Genomic DNA, 23,053 nt, shown 5'->3' with positions numbered 1-23,053 from the left:
ATGAGATGTGGATTCCACCGCAGAAACCGCTGCTTTATAGTGTGAAAGAGCCCTGAAAGATACCATGCTGTACAGAAACTGCAGTGTATCCTATGACGTAGTTCACACTGTTCTATATAGAAAACTTGCCACTAATCTGGAAAAAACAGATCCATTAGTAAAGCAGCTATTTACGGAATGGTAGCCCCAATACACTAGGTAAGGAAGTCCATTAGTAATAAATATTTCTCAATATATAATTGAATATTGTTTTTGTGATTAATCACTGTTTAAATTATTCAATATGTTTGATTTGTAGCAATGAGAATACATAATGCATATCAGGTATTTACATTCCAAATCATAACTGTAGCAAAATTACAGTTATGAAGTAGCCACCAAAATTATTTTTTGGTTTGGGGTCACCGCAACATGAGGAACTGTATTGTGGGGTCACGGCATTAGAAAGGTTGAGAACCACTGCTCTAAAAGGTAACAAAGATGAGCATCTTTTCATTTATCTGTTGGCCATTTGTGTGAGACTTAGATTCTGTTTGATGACTTGCAACATCAGATAACAGTTGACACACAAGGGTTTGGACACTGATCTTCTGATTTACAGTCAGGTGCCTCCTACCCCAACCCCACTATCATTTCTTCAATTTCTCTGTAATCATTTTAAAGAATAACTTCGCTTCATCCCACCCAGCATTGTTTTGTGTATCTTGATTGTCAACAAGCTTCTCAATTAAACGCTTTGAAATTTATTCTATAGTGATCAATTGTTAGATTCTTATAAATGATTCCAAAACTGAAGAAGCGTTCTCAGAAGTGTTCTAAATATTCTACAAATACCAAGAGGCTCACTACATAAATATATCTCTCTCTCTTTTTCATAAGAATCCTATCGTTTCTATAAAAATGGCATGATCATATTATTAGGGTTTTCAAGTTTTCTGGAGTTTCAGACATTTGTTGGAACACATAAATAGGTCAGACCATATCTGCTCAGTTAGCCTCCCTCAACTGTCCGTGAAACATTGTTAGACTTCTGTACCTTTGTAAGGAAGGAAAGCATTGCCACTGCCATCAGTATCACCAGTTCCTAGTGTCATTCTGATTGCAGACAAGCAGTGCTCGGTATCTCACTGATATTTTGTCCTGTGATGGAACATGAGAGGAGTCTGGCATAGCCCAGTGCCCTTTTGTGAATGAAGAGTCCATCACTGACAGCAGACGTTCAATAAATGCTTACTGAAAGTAGGGGGAAAGCATCTACCCTTTCTCTTTTTCAAAATGTCTCTGCTTCGTTTGAAAATTAACTCTAACTTCCTGATCCAATGTGTGGTTTTTTGCACCACTCTTGGTTATTATGATCTATTTGTCAGCAAAAAAAACCAAAACAAAACAGGAACACTGTAATGCAAGACCATATAATAAATCTACTTTTACATTTTATTTTATTTTATTTTATTTATTTTTATTTATTTATTTTTTTTCTGAAGCTGGAAACAGGGAGAGACAGTCAGACAGACTCCCGCATGCGCCGGACCGGGATCCACCCGCCTGGCACGCCCACCAGGGGCGACGCTCTGCCCACCAGGGGGGCGATGCTCTGCCCATCCTGGGCGTCGCTATATTGCGACCAGAGCCACTCCAGCGCCTGAGGCAGAGGCCACAGAGCCATCCCCAGCGCCCGGGCCATCTTTGCTCCAATGGAGCCCCGGCTGCGGGAGGGGAAGAGAGAGACAGAGAGGAAAGCACGGTGGAGGGGTGGAGAAGCAAATGGGCGCCTCTCCTGTGTGCCCTGGCCGGGAATCGAACCCGGGTCCTCCGCACGCTAGGCCGACGCTCTACCGCTGAGCCAACCGGCCAGGGCTACTTTTACATTTTAAATGTGTCTGGGCCACCAAGTCCTTGCTCAGGTGCCTCACACACCCCTGTGAAGGAACAGGCTAACAGCGCCCTGAAATGTCAGGGCGTGCAGTCGCCTCACAGATGCGTAGAAGAGCCAGGTGTGTGAGGCCAAGAGAAGAGGCACAGTCCCACTGTTCCAGAGCAGGAACCATTTGGCAGTGTAGTCACACTAGTTAGAGATAAGCCTTTTGTGAAGAAAGCTGTGTCATCTTATGGCTGTTTTTATCAAAACATTGAGTCCCCGAGCACCCGAACTCTAAGAACAATTTAATTCGCAAAGCGAATGAAGTAAGTGGAAATGTCTAGCCCCGTCAGCCACATCCCACCACTGTGGTTCTATTGTTATGTGGAGTGATTGAGTGGTCAAGATCCCTATTGTTCTGCATTTGGTGATTTGTGAGAAAATCCTAGAACTCCTTTTCTCCAGAAGACACCTGCCTATGGCATGTAGCAAAGACTGCCAGCAGCGGGTGTGTGTGTGTGTGTGTGTGTGTGTGTGTGTGTGTGTGTGTGTGTGTATTATCCACTCCAGCCAGGTTTGCCGGTGGGGGAAACGAGACACCAGTCATTTCCATCCTCCTGCTCTTTCTTTTCTTCTTTTTCTTCTCCTCTTTCTTTCTATTCCAAACTCTTTTGCTTATTGATTGAGAGAGTATTCCAAAAGGAAATAGGCAGCATAAATCCTATTTTCAGGGAATACACAACCATCTTGACATATATAACTATATTCATATGCCTTTTTCTATTTCTAAACAACTGAAGAACAGGCAGACTAAGCCAGGTGCTGGTCTTCAAAGTGGCTGGATTGTAGAACATTCTTTGCTGAAGTGGCCTCGTTCACTGTTTCATGTAATTGAACAATTAAAACAGAGAAGCGGGTTTTCCTTCTGTGGTCCTAGCCCACAGGAGTGACAGGGTGTAGCCTCCATCTGTAATTTTCCATGAAGTCCTACGCTGTCCAATTTACATGGTATCTAGAGCTCCCGAGCCCCTGGGAATGCACATGTAGCCCCCAGTGAGATTTCTTAGGATGGCTATGACGAGGCAGTGAGGAATGGAGACATGAATGTTACAAACTTAACAGTATTTTTTCCTCATAGACAATTTAACTTACTATCTAGAGCAGGCATGGCCAACATACGGCCCCGGGGCCGCATCTGGCCCGCGTAATGAGTTTATGCGGCCCGCAATTAAATTTTTAATATTCTCCGCACAACGCACTGTGGAAATGAAATAAGTGGTACTTTTAAATCATTATACATAAACTACGATATCTAACCATTGTACAACAATGAAAGTTAAAATCTCAGCTACTCAGAAGCAGAAGCGTCTGATTATTGGAAATCGAGATATTTAAGAAGATAGTGATATGCGGAAAAGAATTCCGCATGTGACTAATCTAGGGTGAACTTCCAATAATTGGTCGAATGGATTCGCAATACTTCATTTTTTTAAAAAATTCCATTATAAAGATTTACAACTTTTGTACTCATCTGTGCAATTTTTATAAGCAATTGAATAATGGAAAATATGGAAATTTACAAAAACTTGCCAAGGAATATTTAGTAATCTTCAGCTCAATTATATTTGTGAACAAACTTTTTCTTTAATGAATCTAAATAAAAGTACAAAAAAATCAAGATTGAATGATTTACATTTGGAGGCTGTGTTAAGAATAGCTACAAGTATAGAGCCAGATATTTAAAAAATAATAGGCGATGCAAAGCGCCTCCACACGTCACATTAGTTTTTTTGTTAATTTGTTGTACTAAATTACTCACATTTATTCATAAACAAATTACATAATAAAATTTTGTTTACTTAAACGAATTGTTTTTGTATTTAACATTTTTTAATATTTCACCTGGCCTGTGAAAAAAGTTTTCTTTCTAATCTGGCCTGGGGGCAAAAACTGTTGGCCACTCCTGATCTAGAGCCTATTTTTTTTCTTCTTAACCAAATGAGTGGTTTAAAGAAGTACTTACCTTCATAATTTCCTAAGAGTCATTTTTTCAGCTGGTCCTATTTTGTGTTTTGGTAATCACCTTAACGGGCAGCTGAGTGGGGATCACAGATGAAAGAAGACCTCATCCTGTTGTATAAGTCAGAGAGTATGCTCTTGGGGAGAAGACAGGTATTCAGATGCAGGCTTCTCTGCCCTGAAGACAGTGGCTCAGATAACAGGGCTCCACTGGATACCCTGCAGGGCGGGATGCTGCAGCCGTATTTTCAGTTTCTTTTCATCCTCTCGAACTTTAGGCGATGACTGTAGCCAAGAACCTTTGAAATTGCTGTCTCTGGTCATACAGAAAGGAGAGGGGGAAAATGTCCTTTGAAAATTAAACCTACTTGGGGGAAAGCTAGTAGGCAATCTAATGAAACTTGTACCCACTTCTAACCCCTCCATCGCCCTCCCCGTCTTTGGGGTTTTATGTAGTAGCAGTGTGTTAGAGAAGGTGTCTCTATGGTTCTATGTAGTAGCAGTGTGTTAGAGGTGTCTTTGGGGTTCTATGTAGTAGCAGTGTGTTAGAGAAGGTGTCTTTGGGGTTCTATGTAGTAGCAGTGTGTTAGAGAAGGTGTCTTTGGGGTTTCATATAGTAGCAGTGTGTTAGAGAAGGCGTCTTTGGGGTTTCATGTAGTAGCAGTGTGTTAGAGAAGGCGTCTTTGGGGTTATGTAGTAGCAGTGTGTTAGAGAAGGTGTCTTTGGGGTTCTATGTAGTAGCAGTGTGTTAGAGAAGGTGTCTTTGGGGTTCTATGTAGTAGCAGTGTGTTAGAGAAGGCGTCTTTGGGGTTCTATGTAGTAGCAGTGTGTTAGAGAAGGTGTCTTTGGGGTTCTATGTAGTAGCAGTGTGTTAGAGAAGGTGTCTTTGGGGTTATGTAGTAGCAGTGTGTTAGAGAAGATGTCTTTGGGGTTCTATGTAGTAGCAGTGTGTTAGAGAAGGCGTCTTTGGGGTTCTATGTAGTAGCAGTGTGTTAGAGAAGGCGTCTTTGGGGTTTTATGTAGTAGCAGTGTGTTAGAGAAGGCGTCTTTGGGGTTCTATGTAGTAGCAGTGTGTTAGAGAAGGCGTCTTTGGGGTTCTATGTAGTAGCAGTGTGTTAGAGAAGGCGTCTTTGGGGTTCTATGTAGTAGCAGTCTGTTAGAGAAGGCGTCTTTGGGGTTCTATGTAGTAGCAGTGTGTTAGAGAAGGCGTCTTTGGGGTTCTATGTAGTAGCAGTGTGTTAGAGAAGGCGTCTTTGGGGTTCTATGTAGTAGCAGTGTGTTAGAGAAGGCGTCTTTGGGGTTCTATGTAGTAGCAGTGTGTTAGAGAAGGTGTCTTTGGGGTTTTATGTAGTAGCAGTGTGTTAGAGAAGGTGTCTGTGGGGTTCTATGTAGTAACAGTGTGTTATAGAAGGCGTCTGTTGGGTGTATTTGGTGTTCCTTGCTGTTTCAAATACACTGAATAGGAATGCTTGTTTTCTACCATTTATATTAAACTAGTTCAGTTAAACATATTGGTCATCAGGCTCTGTGATGCATGATTATCCAATATGTTTTAAAATCCAAATAAAAATCAATTGAACTGGCCCCTTTCTCCCTCTGCCTCCTCCCTGTCTGTCTCACTTAACTGTGAGGCATTGGGAGTAGTGTGTGTGTGTGTGTGTGTGTGTGAGAGAGAGAGAGAGAGAGAGAGAGAGAGAGAGAAAAGAGAGAGTCTGGGAGAAAGGCAGACTCCCTACCTGTAAATGGCTTGCTATTATTAGACATTCAGTTACCAGGGGTTATGTAAGACAATTGAAGCTCTGTTTTTTAACAGAGACATGATTCATGCTGCTTGTAGTAACAGTAACCACCTCCAAATGAGACAGAAACCAGACACAGACGAAGGCTGGAGAAATCAATTCCGACTCGGTACAGCCATTCTGCTGATACCCTCTGCCTTTCAATCAGAGCACTTAGGTTATCAGGAGAGGAGGCTCCTGCTCATTCTGGGTCTCTTCTGTCTCCTGGGGCAGCCAGGTGAAATCATGTGGGCTGAAGCCATGTATACGAGAAAACCAGGCCCCAGGACCAGTGATGTCTGACCTCTCCCCCCAGGGCCTCCCAGTGTTTCAGACACACCCCGAGGAGCAATGCTGGTCACCTGCACTGTGGCTCAGCATTGCTCAGCATTCTCTGTGGCTTCTACTCAGAAAGGCTGGGACTTGAGTGTTTGGCTCTGACACCCAACTAACTTTGCCCAAGTGATGCTGTGTAGCAGAGCAGGAAGGGAGAGGACGGATGGGCTTTGAGCTGGCGCCAGGGCCTTCCTACAGCTTCTCCCCAACCTGAGTGGCAGAGGACTGGCTGTCAGCCCTCACACACAGGAACTCTCTCCTCACTCCTCCAGTAGCCATCCTTGATGCAAAGCACTTCCACAGGCAGCAGCGTATTTGAGCATCACGACTTGATAAGATAGGCAAAGAACACCTCATTAACCAACACTCATGTACAGGTAAGAGGTTAGACAGTGCAAAGGTGACTATGTCATTATGGGCTCCTTGTCTGTGATTTTATAGGGTTCAGGAAAGTTAGTGACTTGTCAATGGTCACGTGACTCGTTGTTATCAGATCCAGGAAGACAAGGCAGAGTTAGTGGTTCTCCACCTGAGTGCTCTGCTTCTCAGATTTGCTACAAAGCTTTTTGACAACCATGAAATTTAGGGGGGAAGCCAAGATTTTCTACTGAAAAAGCTCCTCTGCTCATGAGCTGGGCAACTGAATCCTCCCTCCCCCACCTCAGTCTTCTCATCTATGCCACTCATGTTGAGGAGAACGCACTTTTAGAGAGGGCTTGTGAAAGCATCACACAGCTCTAATATGTCTAAATCATCCCTCCTGTCTCCAGCATGTGTGACATGCCGGAGAGGGATGGAGAGATCTCAGGCTTCATCCAGAACTATTTTACTACAAAAAGAAGAAACTAAGACACTTGACTGCAGAAGCTGCCCGTGGCTCACAGGTAACAGCAGCTTTGACCCAGTGGCCCATAACACATCCAAAAGATAGGCCACTCCTCATTTTCATGCCTAAATATGTAGTGTCCAGAAAGGTAACTCTAAACAGGGGCATGGTGGAAAAGTATCTAAGTTATGTAGCTTTACACACCCAATAATTCCCCACAGTAAAAATTCCAATTTAAAAAATATTTATGGTTACTAGTAATAATAACTATTTATTATTTTAATAGTACCTCATTGTTAGGAATTTTAACTAAGGACGAACACAAACTTTTCTATTATAGAATTTGTACCATTATCCTACTATTTTCACATATTACATTATATAGTCTATACTTATTTTAAAATAAACATAAATAAACATTCTGATTTAAAAATACTTTTTAATTAAATCTTTTATTGGGTTACCACTTTTTATCCAGGAAGGTAGCAAAATACTTCACAGGCTGTACTTTAATGAAATGCATTTTCTCTTCTGCTAACCATGAAAATCATTTGTCATTGTAGTGTTAAGAAAGAAAGCTATACTCTGTTCTCTCACATAATAAAACTTCCTGACTAGGCATCAAGAGAGCAAATTTCTAGTTCTAGCCTCAGTACAAATTCACTATTAGGAAACCTATTAAGTCCCAACTTCAGATAACATCTAATCTGAAAAATTCAAAGCCCCTTAATATCTGAATATTACACACTCGCCCGAGACATGCACCTGCTCTGTGCTCATGTGACGTGACAGTAAAAAGCGTTATGGGGAAGGTGGAATTCACTGTGTGGGGGTTACCTTTTGTGCTAGTGGCAGCCAAGCTGCTCTGACTTCTCCAACATAACGTGTCACCAGACTGACCTAAAGAGACAGAGGTTGGAATCGACTGGAAGGCAGGAGCGCATTCTGCGGCTTGTTGCTGTGCACTCCGTATACCGGGCTCAGTGATAAGCAGTGTATCTTTGGACAAAACTGCCCCTGACTTCCTCATGAAGGAAAACAGCCTTTTTTATTTCATCAGCTTACCATGATTTAATGGTCATGAATGGCAATCTCATCGTCCACGAGGCAGTTATTCCAGTCATTTCTTTCATGAGTTTTTTGATGTTCCTAGATTATTTTACACTTCTGTATTCGCTCCTCTAGACCTAGCCTTTATCTCACCAAAGAACACATTATTTGAAAAAATGATAACAGTGATGATGGGTGTTATTTCTTCCCAACAAGGTGGTGGTACCTTCCACCGGCCCTTCAACACACTAAACTGTCCTAGTAGCTACAGAAATCAAGCGTTGATCTACCAGGTTCCAGTGTCATCATTTCTGTCTATGAGAAACATTAACGTAGTTACAACCCTGTACTATGCACCTAAAGGGCTATGCAAAGTGCTGGACTTCCTGTAATCTGTAAAACAAGTTCCATGCCCTAGAGAATTCACCAGTCTCACCAGTGCTACAGAAAACAGGCATTAAACTATAGCCATTTCTCTAACTGCTAAATGAGTGGCAGAAGCAAACATGGGCCAAAGCAATTTCCACAAGAGAAGGATTCATAGGGAATGGGTACATGATTTAATATAGGACTTAAAGGAGGGGAAAGGCCTAGATGAGGAAAAGGTGGTAAAGACATTCCAAGCAGCAAAAAGAATATGTTCAGGGTCTCAGAGATACGAATGTGCTCTGTAAGTTAACTGGTTGAGACCAAATGGAGTATTTATGGAAAGGAAATCTGAGAGGGCTTATTTGACATAGGTTCAGTGATCTTATACACCCAGGCTAAAGAGTTTAGAATGAAGGGAAATCCATTAAAGCATCTTTTCTCTAAGTATATTCTAAGGATAATAAGTGTTCCATTAAAAAGAGTGGAGGTCAGGTGAGAGATCTGTTATCCAATGAGTCTGGACAATACTGGGTTCTTCAACACCTTTGCTATCCTTATGTGCATTAAGAGTTTGCAAGAGGGACATATGGAATACAGTGTTTCCTATATTTGTTTGACCAAGAACTTTTTTGAGATACAGCTTGAGGTACTAGTGTTCTATAAAACTCACTTTGAAATATATGGCCTGGAAATATTTAGAAGGGCAAAACACTATATTATGACAATCTAGTACTATTATGAATGGATATGTCATCAACTACAGAGAAGAAGATATCACTAATGGAACCAAAAGGAAAAATAGAGATCAGAAGTAGAGAGGATAACCTCCAAGATAGCAAGAGAATGTAGAAAAAGGTATGGATCTATCTTGAGGAAACAGAATGATAAAATTTAGAGATATTAGAGGAGGAAATGAGAGCCAATGAGTTTACCACACGGGATGGTAAGATCTTCTTACTAATGTAGGAGGGAAGGTCATCAACTGAAAAAGGGAATGGAAAATGGAACTTGGTAAAGTAGGACATATTAAGAAAAACCTACAGTAGGCTTATACTTAGAAACAACACCAAGAATGAGAGTTCAGACAGCATGTATGTGTAAGCTTTTGTACTGAGAGTGGGGGGGAATGGTAAGACTTGATATGGATTCGTGGTTGAACATAAAAGGTCCTATATTGAGAGAAGGTCAGGGAACAAGGAAATCCAGAGGGTTATTGAGGACAATGTTAAAGTGATTGATTATGGGGTAAAGTCAGACTGCACGAAGATATCCAGTGAAGCCACCAGGGGCCTACCAGTGGACCAGGTAGAAAAAGTAGATTCCTTAAACATTAAGAAAGAGAGGTTCTCATTTGACCAGGTGGTGGCACAGTGGATAGAACATTGGACTGGGATTCAGAGGACCCAGGTTCGAAACCCTGAGGTCACCAGCTTGAGCGCGGGCTCATCTGGTTTGAGCACAGCTCACCAGCTTGGACCCAAGGTCACTGACTTGAGCAAGGTGTCACTGCGTCTGCTATAGCCTCCTAGTCAAGGCACATATGAGAAAGCAATCAGTGATGCTTCACATCTCTCTCCCTTCCTGTCTGTCTGGCCCTCTCTCTGTCTCTCTCTCCCTGTCTCTGTAACAAAAAAAAAGAAAAGAAAAAGAAAGGAAAGAGAGGTTCTCAGGCTGGGGTTGGGACACTTAAGGTCAAATGTGAGGTCTTGAAAGGGTAAACTGGAATGAGAATGAGGGCTAAGAAGGAGCTGGAGAAGATGGTGGTAAAGTTCTGTTAAAAACAGTGGTAATGTTTTGGGATTGAAGTATCGATCAGAGGTCTGTTTAAAAAATGGTAATGTGTCCTTGGATTGAAGTAGAGAGGGAAAACATAAATCAACTGTAGAGGTTTTGGAGAAGAATAAAAACAAGTTCTAGAAAGCATTAGAAGCCATGATGAAGAATCTAGTATAAGCCTATGCTGAGGACCTCAAATGAACAGGGGAATGAAGGCAGGAGGTCAGTGGTTTAGTGATCACAAGCTATACGTAGGCTAAGATGTAGAGCATGATTGAAAACTGGCTTTCAAACCCTGCTTTGCTACCCTCTGGCTTCATAATCTATGGCAAATAACTTTACCTTTCCTAAGAATCAGTTTCCTCATCTATAAAATTAGAATGTAATTCCCACCCCCAACATGTGATTATAAGAAATAAAGTTAAACAATGTCTGGAAAGTGCCCAGCACAATACCTTCCACAGAGCAAAGGGGAAGTGGTGTTAACTTTGGGGACAGTGACAGTGTCTTTTCCGGTGTAATGCCATTTCAATGTTTGTTGGTACCTGTTTTTTCATTTGGGCACGAACTGCAATAACTAGTTTAAAAAACATAGTCAGTGCAAGGGGCAAGGTAAATATACCTCTGATATAACTCCAGTAACACGCTGCACCATAAAACATGCTCATGTTGGAATTCTCATCACAGAGTTTAAAATGACCTTATAACTAGGAGTCATGGCAGGCTTTTCTGAACAGGTAGATTCCAGTATCAAATGACTTAGAGAAGGGGTTTCATCCTCAGGTATTCATTAAAAACAGAAAAATTGTCATATATTTGTGTCCGTGTGTGTGTGTGCGCGTGTGCACGCGCCAACATGCGCATATGTGTGTATAGGGAGATACATGTATATGTCTCACTTGATCTCAAAGATCTCTTATTTTAAAAATAAGAATTACTGTACCTGATAGCAGTAGGGCTCCTGGGATGTGCAAGTGTTATTAACAGAGTTAGTAAATTGTCAAAGAATGAAGAAATCTTTGTGGAGAAAATGAACATAGATTTAATGTGACAAGCAGTGGGACCTTCTATTGGCAGGGCCATCCCAGAGGTCTTGAAGCCATCAGAGGTATTTCTTCTGGACATGGGTATTAACTAGTGGTTAATTAAGGTGCTAAAAAATTTTAAAGTAAAACATTTATGAATGCATCGGAAAGCTGAAGGTAGGGCTCCAGATGAGTCTGTCTGGCCATGGTGCCTACGGTGCCTTATTCATTAAATGGTTTTCTCACCAGTTTCCAGAGAGGTGGGATTAATGGTGATTAATGATGTAGACTTGGGAATTCATTTTAGGTAATTAGTTAAAAAGTTAAAAGTCAAATAGATTTCTTTAACAGGTTTAACAGGTTGATGAGCTATTTAATCCCCACATCTTTCTTCTCAGGGGACTTACATTTTAAGGGACCTTACAAATCATAAAATGCACCTCCTTTTCTTAGAGATGGAAACGCTGAGCCACCTGGAGGTGAAATGACTCCTCCAAGGTCATCCGGCTGGTTCTCCGATGTCACCTTCTTTTTTCTCCTCCTTCTCCTTACTTCTTTCTCTCACCAGCATTCCGTTCCCTCACAACCACTTCTCTGCCGATTATTTCTTGAACTTACCCTTGCTTTTTGAAATTCCCTGGGTCTCAAATTATGAGATAGTGGGTCTTTGCCAATTAGTAACCCCTCGCTTCTAACTCATTACTACATTTGGGACAAAGAGAGGAGGGAAGTGGAACGATTTTAAATTTACTGTGATCTTGGAGACAGCTTTATCTACACCTGGGAATTGCTGTTAGACAATTAAGGTTAGTAAAGCTCATTGAATTTCTCAGAGGAAAGGTGTTATTTGAATTATTACCAGATAATTATTGTTAAAAATAAAAATAAGGTAAAAAATAGGAACTTTACATGTTAGAGACATTATCATTTTAATTTCCAATGGGGGAGGAAAATCCTAGGGGACCTAGAAATGATTTTTTTTTTTCATAATTTGCTCTATGCCAGAAACTCCTTGAATTCAGCCTAACGCCTGATGACCTGACACACTGGCCCAGAATCAAAAGCCAGTTGAGCCTTGTGAGCTCCTAGCCAAGTTATTCAGCTTGAACTGCTCCTTCAGAAACAACCCTCAGTGGGGAGGTGAGTGTCAGACGGGAACCTGTAGGACCCAGACTTCATCAGCATTACCTGGGAGCTTGTTAGAAACGCAGAATCACAGGCTCGCTCCATCGCAGACATGCTGAATCAGGAATCCCGGATGACTCATCAGTTCCCCTGAGTTTGAGAAGATGGTTATGAGATAGATGAGAAGACTGTTCTCATCTTCAGATAAGACGGAGCCAGGAAGGAACCAGATATATTGATAGTTTCTGGAAGAGTCCCTTCACCCGAAGTGTGTGCTCTCGGACCTTTCAGTGGCTCTGAACCAGTATGGAAAAAGCATAAGCATTTTTCTTGTGCTGATATCACAGTGGGAACTAGAAATGCACCCATGCTGTGTTGGAGCAGTTGCTGTATAGTGAAAAAAAAAATACAGATTTAGAGTCCGAGAGATCTGGGTTTGAACTCTGACCTCACTATCCACAGCTTTCTCATCTTGGAATGGTTACTTTAGCTCAATGAGCCTCACTTTCCCTCATCTGAAAAATGGGTATGGTAATACCTATAGGATGGCGTTGCTGTGAAGGTTAAATGAGAATATAGTTACATATAAAAATGACTGTGCAGCTCCCAACAAAATGTAGAGGTGTCGTGCACGGCAGCTGTTATTGTTACTATTATATTTCTGGTACACTTTGATCACAAAGGGCCCAGCTGTCATTTTAAAATGGTTTGGTGTGATTGCTAAAGAGTAGGAAAGGCCATAGTGAAATAAGACCTGTAGAAAGTTCCTCACAGAGCTCTGTGGCAGTGCGTTACATAACAGCTCTGCTTCCAAGGGCTTCCAAGACAGAGCCGCAGAGATGTCAACAAAGCAGGCTGGGCTGGAGCTGACCCGCCGTCTCCTCTGGCTCTGACACCAGCGCCGGCCCTCCAGCTGGGCTCCAAGAGCGGAGTCTTTATTACAGCGGTGATGTAAGAGAGGAGGGAACAGCTGCATTTCCAGGCTCTGGGAAGAATGTGCAGTCCCAGCAGCCTCTCAAAATTATCTTCTGACTTAAAAAACTGACTACACTGGATAAGGAAGTCATTGAAAAAGAATAAATATGAAACTTCATGAAGTCATTTTTCACAAGTCCTTTTTGGAGCCGAACCACCCTTCATGCAATAGAACATGGCACACACCATGTTGTGCTTCTGATTAACAAACAGACCCTCGGATGTGTGCTGAGGCAAGAGGGAAGAGGAGAAGGGGACAGGTGACAATTTGCCAAAAAAATGAAAGGAAGATTATAAGAGCAGGATGTGAGACTGAAAGAGAGGAATTTGATTAGAGGACGGAAAGATTATGTCTCCATTTAATTATAAAATGCAATTTAAATCAAATGTCAGGCATACTTAAAATGTACACTTACCTAATTACACATGGATCTGTATGTGTCCAGGCAATTTTTCACTGCAATGTACTAGACATATCGATCAGTGATTTCCTTTATCATTTTAGCGTGGTTGCCAGGGGAGAAAAGACAAGGCAGCTCTGTCTGGTGAAGTGTTGCTAACCTGTCCAGCCCTGTGATGGTTCAATAGGAGCTGTGAAGAGCTCTTGAGCCGAATTGACTGTTTATGTGGCTACTGGGATTTTGAGAGTTAATGGACATTGCCGTGCTTAGCACGGAGCCACCATGCTGTCTGAAAAGAGTATGATTCATAGTACCAGGTTTTCCCTCTGGTGAGGAACAACGAGTAAAGTGCTGGGAGTCAGAGGAGGTCTTGTAGTACTACAGGCTAATAGGAAAAGGCGGAATTGCCCTGGCCAAGCGAAAACTACTGAGATAGATGCAGGAAGAGTCTGTTTTCCTAACCAAGGTACACGCTGTCATCCCCATGGCGTGTTGGGTTCGGTTTCTTGTGTTGAGGGGAAAAAAATGATTCTGTTTGAGGATAGAATTGAGATTAAATGATTAATGTTCCTCCTACCACAAGAAGAGAGCAAGGGAGGGAAATCAGACAGACACGGTAGCAGTCATCTGTGTGTTTCTACAAGTAAATTAGTGATATAGTGTACGAAAAATAAGTAAAAATTTAAATGTAAACTGGGCAAAGCTAGGTTGAAAAGAAGTGTTGGGGCCCTGGCCGGTTGGCTCAGTGGTAGAGCGTCGGCCTGGCGTGCAGAAGTCCCGGTTCAATTCCTGGCCAGGGCACACAGGAGAAACGCCCATCTGCTTCTCCACCCCTTCCCCTCTCCTTCCTCTCTGTCTCTCTCTTCCCCTCCCGCAGCGAGGCTCCATTGGAGCAAAGATGGCCCGGGCGCTGGGGGTGGCTCCTCGGCCTCTGCCCCAGGCGCTAGAGTGGCTCTGGTCGCAACAGAGCGATGCCCTGGAGGGGCAGAGCATCGCCCCTGGTGGGCGTGCCGGGTGGATCCCGGTCGGGCGCATGCGGGAGTCTGTCTGACTGTCTCTTCCCATTTCCGGCTTCAGAAAAATACAGAAAAAAAAAAAAAGTGTTGGTGCGGCATAATAGCAAACGTGCCAATGGCCTGTGTTTCTACCAGGTGATGAATTCACCATGGAATGGCTGCAGCCCGTTCTCATCGAGAACTGCAGCAGAACTCACTACTTTTCCAGAGCATGAGAACTTTCTTCTTCCCGTTGTCACCCTGAGTTTACCTCCCCAGTGCTATTTGCAGTGTTGTCATAATTGTTTCTGCTAGTAATGTTAGGAAAGCTTGCTTCCTGGTTTTTTTAATTTACCTCATTTTTAAGACATTATTTAACTATAAAAATATGTTTATTTGTTCGCTTTATTGAAGTGAACAAATAAATTCTTTATTTTTTGGAACTTCGTCTATTATTGCAGGCAAAGCACTCTCAGCCCCTCACTCCCTCCTGTCTGGCAGCGCTGATGGTCTGCAGGGCCAATCGGCTGGGCGAGAAATGAGAGATAGGTAGAGATCTGTGAACCTTTATATCAATTATCATTGCTGGGCCAGTAACAGGGATGTGGTGTTGAGCAAGTCAGTTCCCTTAATATCCTCATCTGAAAGATGAGGGGGTTGGAAGAGATGCACTTTAAGGTCTTTCCAATTTAGTCTCAGTTTCCATGACTTTGAGCAAGAATCTTTTCTTCCTTTTAAGTTTGGGTCAGCAGACGTCAGCTGAGCACAAACCTGTGGGCAAGGTATTGCACACTACTGTGTATACACAGTAAAAATTGTCTTTGCCTTCCAAATGCTTAGAGAGTTGGGAATAAGCTATGCAAATAATTATTAGAATCCATAGAATGTGCAAAGGGCTTAGTGTAAAAGTGCTCAAGGATTCAAGAGGACACCTTCCTTTGGGAAGTGCTTCATAAATGAGGTGGCATTTGGATTTCCCCTAAAGAACCTATTTGTAGCCTGACCAGTGGTGGTGCAGTGGATAGAGCATCGACCTGGGACACTGAGGACCCAGATCTGAAACCCCAGGGTCGCCTGCTTGAGCGCAGGCTCATCCAGCTTAACTGTGGGCTCACCAGCTTGAGTGTGGGGTGACTGGCTTGAGCATGAGATCATCAACGTGACACCATGGTCACTGGCTTGAGCCAAGAGGCCACTGGCTCAGCTGGAGCCCCTTGGTCAAGGCATGTATGAGAAGCAATCAATAAACAACTTTAAAAAGTGCTAGAGCTATGAGCTGGTGCTTCTCATCTCTCTCCCTTCCTGTCTCTCTTGCATTAAAAAAAAAAAGGCTATTTGTAGATGTGGGAAAAGTGAGGCTTTGCAGCAGTGGAGAATGGACTATAGAGATAAGAGTAGAAAATAGATTGGGGCTATATTACAGGGGCCTTGAATGCCAAACTGAGAAGTAAGCAAAAGAGCAAAGAAGTGAAATGTTTAGAATGGTACTTTAGAAATATAACGTAGGATTGATTGTGAAAGATGGGCTAGTGGTAAAGAAAATCTAGAGGAAGTGAAGGCAGTTAGGAGGCTCTCACAGATACTGGCAACAAGTGATGGAAGGATAAATCAGTGTTGGGATAGAAAGCAAGTACTGATTCAGGCAGCAGTCTGAGTAAAAACCACAGAACATGGCTGCTGATTAGATCTGGGAAGCAAAAGAAAAGGAGGCATTAAAGGTGACGCCTCAATTGTAGAGCCAAGTAACTGGGTGAAGATGGTACCAATGGCAGGAAATCAGAAGGCTAGAGAAGGAAAATATTTTGAGGAAAAGGCAATACATTTTGTTAAACTTTCTGAACTTGAAATGCCTGTGCCAGTATATGATGAAGATGAGAGCTGCTCCAAGTTAGAGGCCCCATCCTGTCCACCTTTCCCGGATGCCTGTGTCAACGCTGAACAAATGCATCAATGGATGAACGAGTTGATTACCAGCAGTTATTTAGAATGTTGGTCGGGAGCTCTATAGATAAGCAGAAACTACAGATAGCAATGTGGGTGTTCTCTATGGAGAAGTGATTGTTGCAGTCATGAAGGGTGGGTGTAGGAAAGCTTAAGGAGAGAATCCTGAGGAATATCTAAATTTAGGAACAGGAGAAAGAAGACCAGCCAGTGAGGGAGGCAAAAGAGAGAACTGAAGGTAAGAGGAAAGTCAGAATATTGCAAGGTCCCGATGAGGAGGGAAGAGAGTTTCAGGAATCAAGTGGTCGTTTAAGCCCACTGTGGCCAAAGGGCAGGGTCTGAGAAAAGGCCTCTGAGACAGAGGCTAATCATTCTGTAGCCCGTGCGGCCGAGCCCCACAGGCTAGAGATAGGGAGGAAATGAAGACGGATGACAGGTGGAGAGCAGCAAGCGCTCAAACACGTGGCCCGGTCAGTGGGCCTCTGGAGCATAGGTCGGAACTGAGCACTAAAGAGAGGAGACGGCGGAGGAACCAAGAACACTGGAAGGGTCGGCCGTAGCGAAGTTGAAGGACACTTCCCCTCCTCCCCTACCCTTATCCTCCACCTCAGCTTCCAACTCAGAACCACAAAATTAATTCCATCTGCGCCAACAGGGTGCTGCTGTGCCGTAGACCACACAGACCGTCAGGTAGAAATGCTGCGAATGCAGTCGGCACAGCATCCTCTCCGGTCCCCATTCCCTGCCCTGCCATCCACTGGTGCAAAGATGCACACCCAGCCTCTCAGCCAATCCACTGCTCTGTCTCTATCAAAACAAACGGTCGCCACCACGTTCATTTCACAGCCTGACTGGTGTGTGTTTCTCATCTGCCCTAGATGCAGCCGCTCTCTGTTCCCTGCCCCAATGAACATCTGCACTAGGCCCGAGCCTTGGAGTGATTACCTGAGGAGTGACACCATTTATTTGGAAACTACTGTGAGTACATTATGCCGCCAATGAAAGCCCTCTTAGTTCACTTTGTTTAGTTAAAAACAAAAAAACAACAAAAACAAAAACCATACAACTGTAAAAGCAGCCAGTGAGGGAGGCAGGAGAGAGAACTGAAGGTAAGAGGAAAGTCAGAAATTTTAGATGGCTTCCTCTGTTGGATGCAGTGTGACAGTCAGACTCAGCCCGGAGGTGCCCGCAGCAGTCTCCGCTTCCACCTGCAGCGCATGCTCTGTGCCGCTTGTGCCCTGTGCAGCGCCGCGCCTTCCTCTCCAGGTGGCCGCGGGGGCTGCCGCGGAGCGCACCGTGCGTGCCCTGGTGCTGTTCTGCCTGCTCGTCTGCACCTCTACCTGAAGCAGTGGCAGCTCCTACCCAACTTGTTTACCTCTCATCTCCCCACCGCACCACTGCTGAATCTCTCTGGAGCTTGTCATTTCGTGCCACTCTGGTCAGAACCGGGAGCCTGTTCTCCTCACTCATTTTCACCGGTTGTCAGGGCTACATCTCTATGCCTGTGCTATTGTCTCCTTTCTCCTTGCTACTCTACGGGACCAAGGCCCGCCCCATGGGGCTCTGGGCTCCTCCAGCCACATCTCTCAGCCACTGTATGCGGTTCAGCTCTGCCCTCTGAAAGCAGGGCTCCGGGGACCGGGTTGGGTTCCCCGCACAACAGACATTTGTGTAGCGGAAGTACAGTTCTGCAAGGCAGAGTGCAGAAATAAGCTGGGGTAGGGCGTAGATGTCTATAGGAAGACACTGGTGACAGACTGATACCAAGTATTCATAAATCAATGCTAAAAGTAACAGATGAATATATACGTTTCTTGTTTTTACTAGAAACGCCAGGAATTTAAATTATTTAGAGGCTATGTATGTAAAAACCTTAATTATACATTTTTTTAAGTGAGAGGAGGAGAGACAGAGAGACTCCCGCATGTACCGTGACCAGGATCTACCTGGCGACCCCCATCTGGGACCAATGCTCTTCCCATCTGGGGCCCATACTTGCAATCGAGCTATTTTTAGTGCCTGAGGTAGAAGCTCCATTGAGCCATCCTCAGTGCTCAAGGCCAACATGCTTAAATCAATCAAGCCATGGCTGCAGGAGAGGAAGAGAGAGAAAAAAAGAGAAGAAGGAGAGTGAGGGAATTAGCAGATGACCACTCCTGTGTGCCCTGACTGGAAATCGAACCCAGGACTTCTACGTGCTGGGTCGACACTCTACCACTGAGCCGGCCAGCCAGGGCCTAAGTACACATTTTAAAACAGAAACTCATTATATTTATTGTATTCACAAATTTTCTTATAGGGTATGAGGCAGGTCATAAGGTAGCATTTTACAGACATCTCTGTTACTGAAAAATGCTAAGCCAACCGGGAAGCTAACCTCCTTCTGGGCTTCAGGTAGCATTTTCACATTTGTATTTTCTATGTCTTTATCTATTTTGGCAAAAATCAAACCCAAAGGGATAAAGCCAGAGTTTTTGTTTAGTTTTGTTTTGTGTTGCTTTTTACCTTAAATACTTTAGGTCACCTGAATTGTAATTGATGGTAGTGGATGTGTAGGTAATAGGCAGGCCTGCCTGGCCCAAATGCAGATGGGGACCATTAGAGTGCCCTGCAGTACTGATGGGGTCAAGGGATTGCGGCTGAAGACATTCCATAAAATCAAACATAAAGTTTTTTCATTTCAAACCTAAGTGGGGAAATCACTTGTGTGAACATCTTCATTCATCCTTGAGTTCAAGTGTAAGATGTGCCTGATAAATTCCCACATCTGGCCTGACTGGTGGTGGCTCAAAGGATAAAGCATCAACCTGGGATGCTGAGATCCCAGGTTTGAAACCCCAAGGTCATCGGCTTGAGCGCGGGCTCATCCAGCTTGAGTATAGCCAGCCTCACCAGCTTGAGTGTGGGGTCAGCAGCTTAAGCATGGGATCATTGACATGACCCCATGGTTGCTGGGTTGAGCCAAAAGGTCACTGGCTTGAGGAAGGGATCACTAGTTTGGCCTGAGCCCCCCGGTCAAGGCACATATGAGAAGCAATCAACGAACAACTAAAGTGATGCAACTGAGTCAGTGCTTCTCACCTCTCTCCTTTCCTGCCTGTCTCTGTCTCTGTCTCTCTCTCTCTTTCACACACACATTGCGCTTAAAAAAAAAAGAAAGAAGAAAAAGAAAAGAAATCCGCACATCTGGATAGTTTTTTTCATCACAGAGTAACTGCGCTGTTGCAAGTAGCACAGCTGCACTAGGGTGCAGTCAGGTTTCAAAGTTTCTGTATCCTTCAGGAGAGGAAAGAGTCTTTACCACTCCTACCTCCCCTTGCTGCAGAGAACCCAGATCCAGAGCCGGAAATCAGGGCCTAAGCTTTCCTGACAATCACTGGGCAACCCCGAGTGAGTCTTTCTGCCCTTGGAAGTATTTCACCTGTGCAGAAAGCCAGTGCCTGCTTTCACATTTCACAGGTCTTAGAGCAGGGGTCCCCAGACTTTTTACACAGGGGGCCAGTTCACTGTCCCTCAGACCATTGGAGGGCCGGACTATAAAAAAAACTATGAACAAATCCCTATGCACACTGCACATATCTTATTTTAAAGTAAAAAAACAAAATGGAAGTAGTACTGTACATGAGCGACATCGCGCTTTGTGGCGCTGCCACATACAGTACTCCAGATCCGCACACATCCGCATCCTGTGCTCCTCTCACTGACCACCAATGAAAGAGGTGCCCTTCCAGAAGTGCAGCGGGGGCTGGATAAATGGCCTCAGGGGGCCGCATGCGGCCTGCGGGCCGTAGTTTGGGGACCCGTGTCCTAGAGAATGGACAGATCGGGTCTAATCCTTGCAGCCTCTGCTTTTCAGAAACTCAGCTTCCTCATAAATGAAAGAGAAATAATAATAAAACTTAAAGAGACTTGCTAGGTACAAAAGCAATAAGGTGATTAAAGTATAAAAAGGTGGACTAATTACAAAAAAATGTATCCCCTTCTGTGGAATTCAAGACTTCCGGGGTAGGTAGGAAGAGGGGAGTGCTAGATTTTAAACCCTACCCATTCCCATACCATCTGGACAGCCATTTTCAGTGGCCCGCCTATGTACCCGGGTTGCTGTGAAACTAAATGAGAGTGTGTACAGTATCTGGCCAACAGAGGTGGGTGTATTCACTCAGTCAGCTACAGTCTGTTGGATGTTTACTGTATGCCAGGCGCTCTTCTAGGTACTAGAGTTATGGTGGTAAACAAACAAAAATCCCTGCTTCCAAGGATCTTATATTCAGTTTTCTTCTCCCATAAATGACAAATAGACAAAATAGGTATGTGGACACTAAAAGAGAACTAATTTCATTTTACTTTGCTGTGTCTTTCCATCCAAAGAGTAAAATTAAGAGGAAAAGGGTGAAGGAAAGGATATGGATAGGGAAAGAACCAATGTGCCTGTTAACCTCCCACCACCAGCAACACACACACACACACACACACACACACACACACACACACACACATCCATCCATCCATAACCATTATCTGACCTGATTTGTGGCCCAACAGGCTGAGGATGACCTCCTTGGTCTCCACGGCCCAGCTGTCTTCTCCTCTGCTTCCCTTTGACTTTGGCCTAAAGAGACATCAGCAAGAGATGTGACAGTGGTAGGAGAGGGAGGTCACAGCATTTACTAATCCAGCCCTCTCCCAGCTCCAGTGTAGACTTGACTGAGAGCCACACCCTGTCTTGCTCCTTCAGTTGAACAGTTTAAAGCTGAGATTCAACAGCTTTCTACCACCACCAGTCCCTGATGCTTGACCATCGTGTGAGGGTCCCTTAACCTCATCTGCACCTCAATAGACATACAGTCTTTGCATTAAACTCTCTTCACGTAAACCTTTGAGTGTGCCGTCTGTTTCTTGCTCGGATCGTGACTGGTACAGTAAAGGAGATATACACTGGAAAACAGTCTAAATTAGTCTTGCCAAGTAGGTTCTAAAAAATTGAGAGAATAAAATATTTCAATCACAAAAACCTCTTAAATTGATCTGAGAACCAAGTAGTAAAAGAATAAATTGTAAGAACACATAGTAAGGTTGGTTTTTTGTTTGTTTGTTTTTGTTTTTGTTTTTTTTGTTTGTTTGTTTTTGTATTTTTCTGAAGCTGGAAACGGGGAGAGACAGTCAGACAGACTCCCGCATGTGCCCGACCGGGATCCACTTGGCACGCCCACCAGGGGCTACGCTCTGCCCACCAGGGGGCGATGCTCTGCCCCTCCGCGGCGTCGCTCTGCTGTGACCAGAGCCACTCTAGCGCCTGGGGCAGAGGCCAAGGAGCCATCCCCAGCGCCCGGGCCATCTTTGCTCCAATGGAGCCTCGGCTGCGGGAGGGGAAGAGAGAGACAGAGAGGAAGGGGGGGGGGGGTGGAGAAGCAAATGGGCGCCTCTCCTATGTGCCCTGGCCGGGAATCGAACCCGGGTCCCCCGCATGCCAGGCCGACGCTCTACCGCTGAGCCAACCGACCAGGGCCAGTAAGGTTGGTTTTAATGAGTAGACCATAGTGCTCATGTTTGATGGGCTCCTATAGGCCAAGTGTAGCTTGTTCTACCCTCAACAGCAAGAGGAGCTCTTGGTATAGGAGCAGCAGTGGCAAGCAGGGAACAGAAAGAAGGTGTCAGGAGTGTAATAGAGTTAAGGTCGAACTGGTGAAGAAGACATTTTTTATCCTAGCATTCTTTCCACCTTTGCTATAATTACAGTCCAGTTGCCTCTGCCCAAATATAGACCTTAAGAAAAATTACTAAGGTAAAGGGAACTGCCCTGTTAGAGCTGAAATGACAAAACCCACAGAAATGATGCTTTCTGTGAAAAGAGCTGCCATCACTGGGCGCTGACCATGTGCCAGGACCATGCCAATCACTTGGCATGAATTATCTCATTTAATTCTTATGTTAGCCCTAGAAGGTACGTATTATTATTTCTACTTTACAGATGAGAAAACCGGGGCCCAGAGAAGCAGGGTAGTCTGTCTAGAGCACACAGCTACAAGATAGTGAAACTCACTGCTACCACCAATCCTCATTGGGGTAGTTTGTTACCACCTGCCCTCTGCCCTTATCCCCAAACACTCTACTAAGCCTTTCCCAGTGTACTGCGGGGAAAGAGAGTAAGGGAATGGTTACCAGTCCAGAGAGCTGTGGGAGGGGGAACATCGGTCTAAATTATTATTTATTATAATTATTAATCAAAGAGGAGGTTCTTACTAATTCTTAATGACTAGGTAGTTATTAACCAACAGGAGTTTCTTACTAATTCTTTTCTATCCAGTCAGGCTGCTAAGTGGCAGGCATGTTAATGTGCAGGAGAGTGCAGGATCCCAGAGAAGAGAGAAAACTGGAAGAGGGAGAGAGAGCACTCTTCTCTCAACAGACCCTGGAGACTGATAAGAGCTCACACAGATTAAATATTTATTTTCCATATGTTGCAGAAAACATTGCCATCACTGTATGTGTGCAATATGTGCAAAGAAGTGTGAACTATATATACATCAAATGCCACTGATCTGGTTAATTTCCATGCATTTCATATGTGTGATACCTACC

The 23,053-nt window shown here is 44.0% G+C and overlaps 1 protein-coding gene across 15 annotated transcripts in view; it reads left to right on the top strand.

Moving 5' to 3' along the window:
* Nucleotides 1-23,053, top strand: part of ZBTB20 (zinc finger and BTB domain containing 20) — an 895,053-nt gene that overhangs the window by 793,736 nt on the left and 78,264 nt on the right. For all 15 annotated transcript variants that reach the window (XM_066347052.1, XM_066347050.1, XM_066347049.1 and 12 more), the window contains one exon: nt 17,353-17,452. The gene's annotated coding sequence lies outside the window, so the exon portion shown is untranslated. The remainder of the gene's footprint in view (nt 1-17,352; nt 17,453-23,053) is intronic.

This window comes from Saccopteryx leptura, chromosome 8 (genome assembly GCF_036850995.1).
Source record: "Saccopteryx leptura isolate mSacLep1 chromosome 8, mSacLep1_pri_phased_curated, whole genome shotgun sequence".
Taxonomy (NCBI): domain Eukaryota; kingdom Metazoa; phylum Chordata; class Mammalia; order Chiroptera; family Emballonuridae; genus Saccopteryx; species Saccopteryx leptura.
This window is presented reverse-complemented; position numbering and strand designations above follow the sequence as displayed.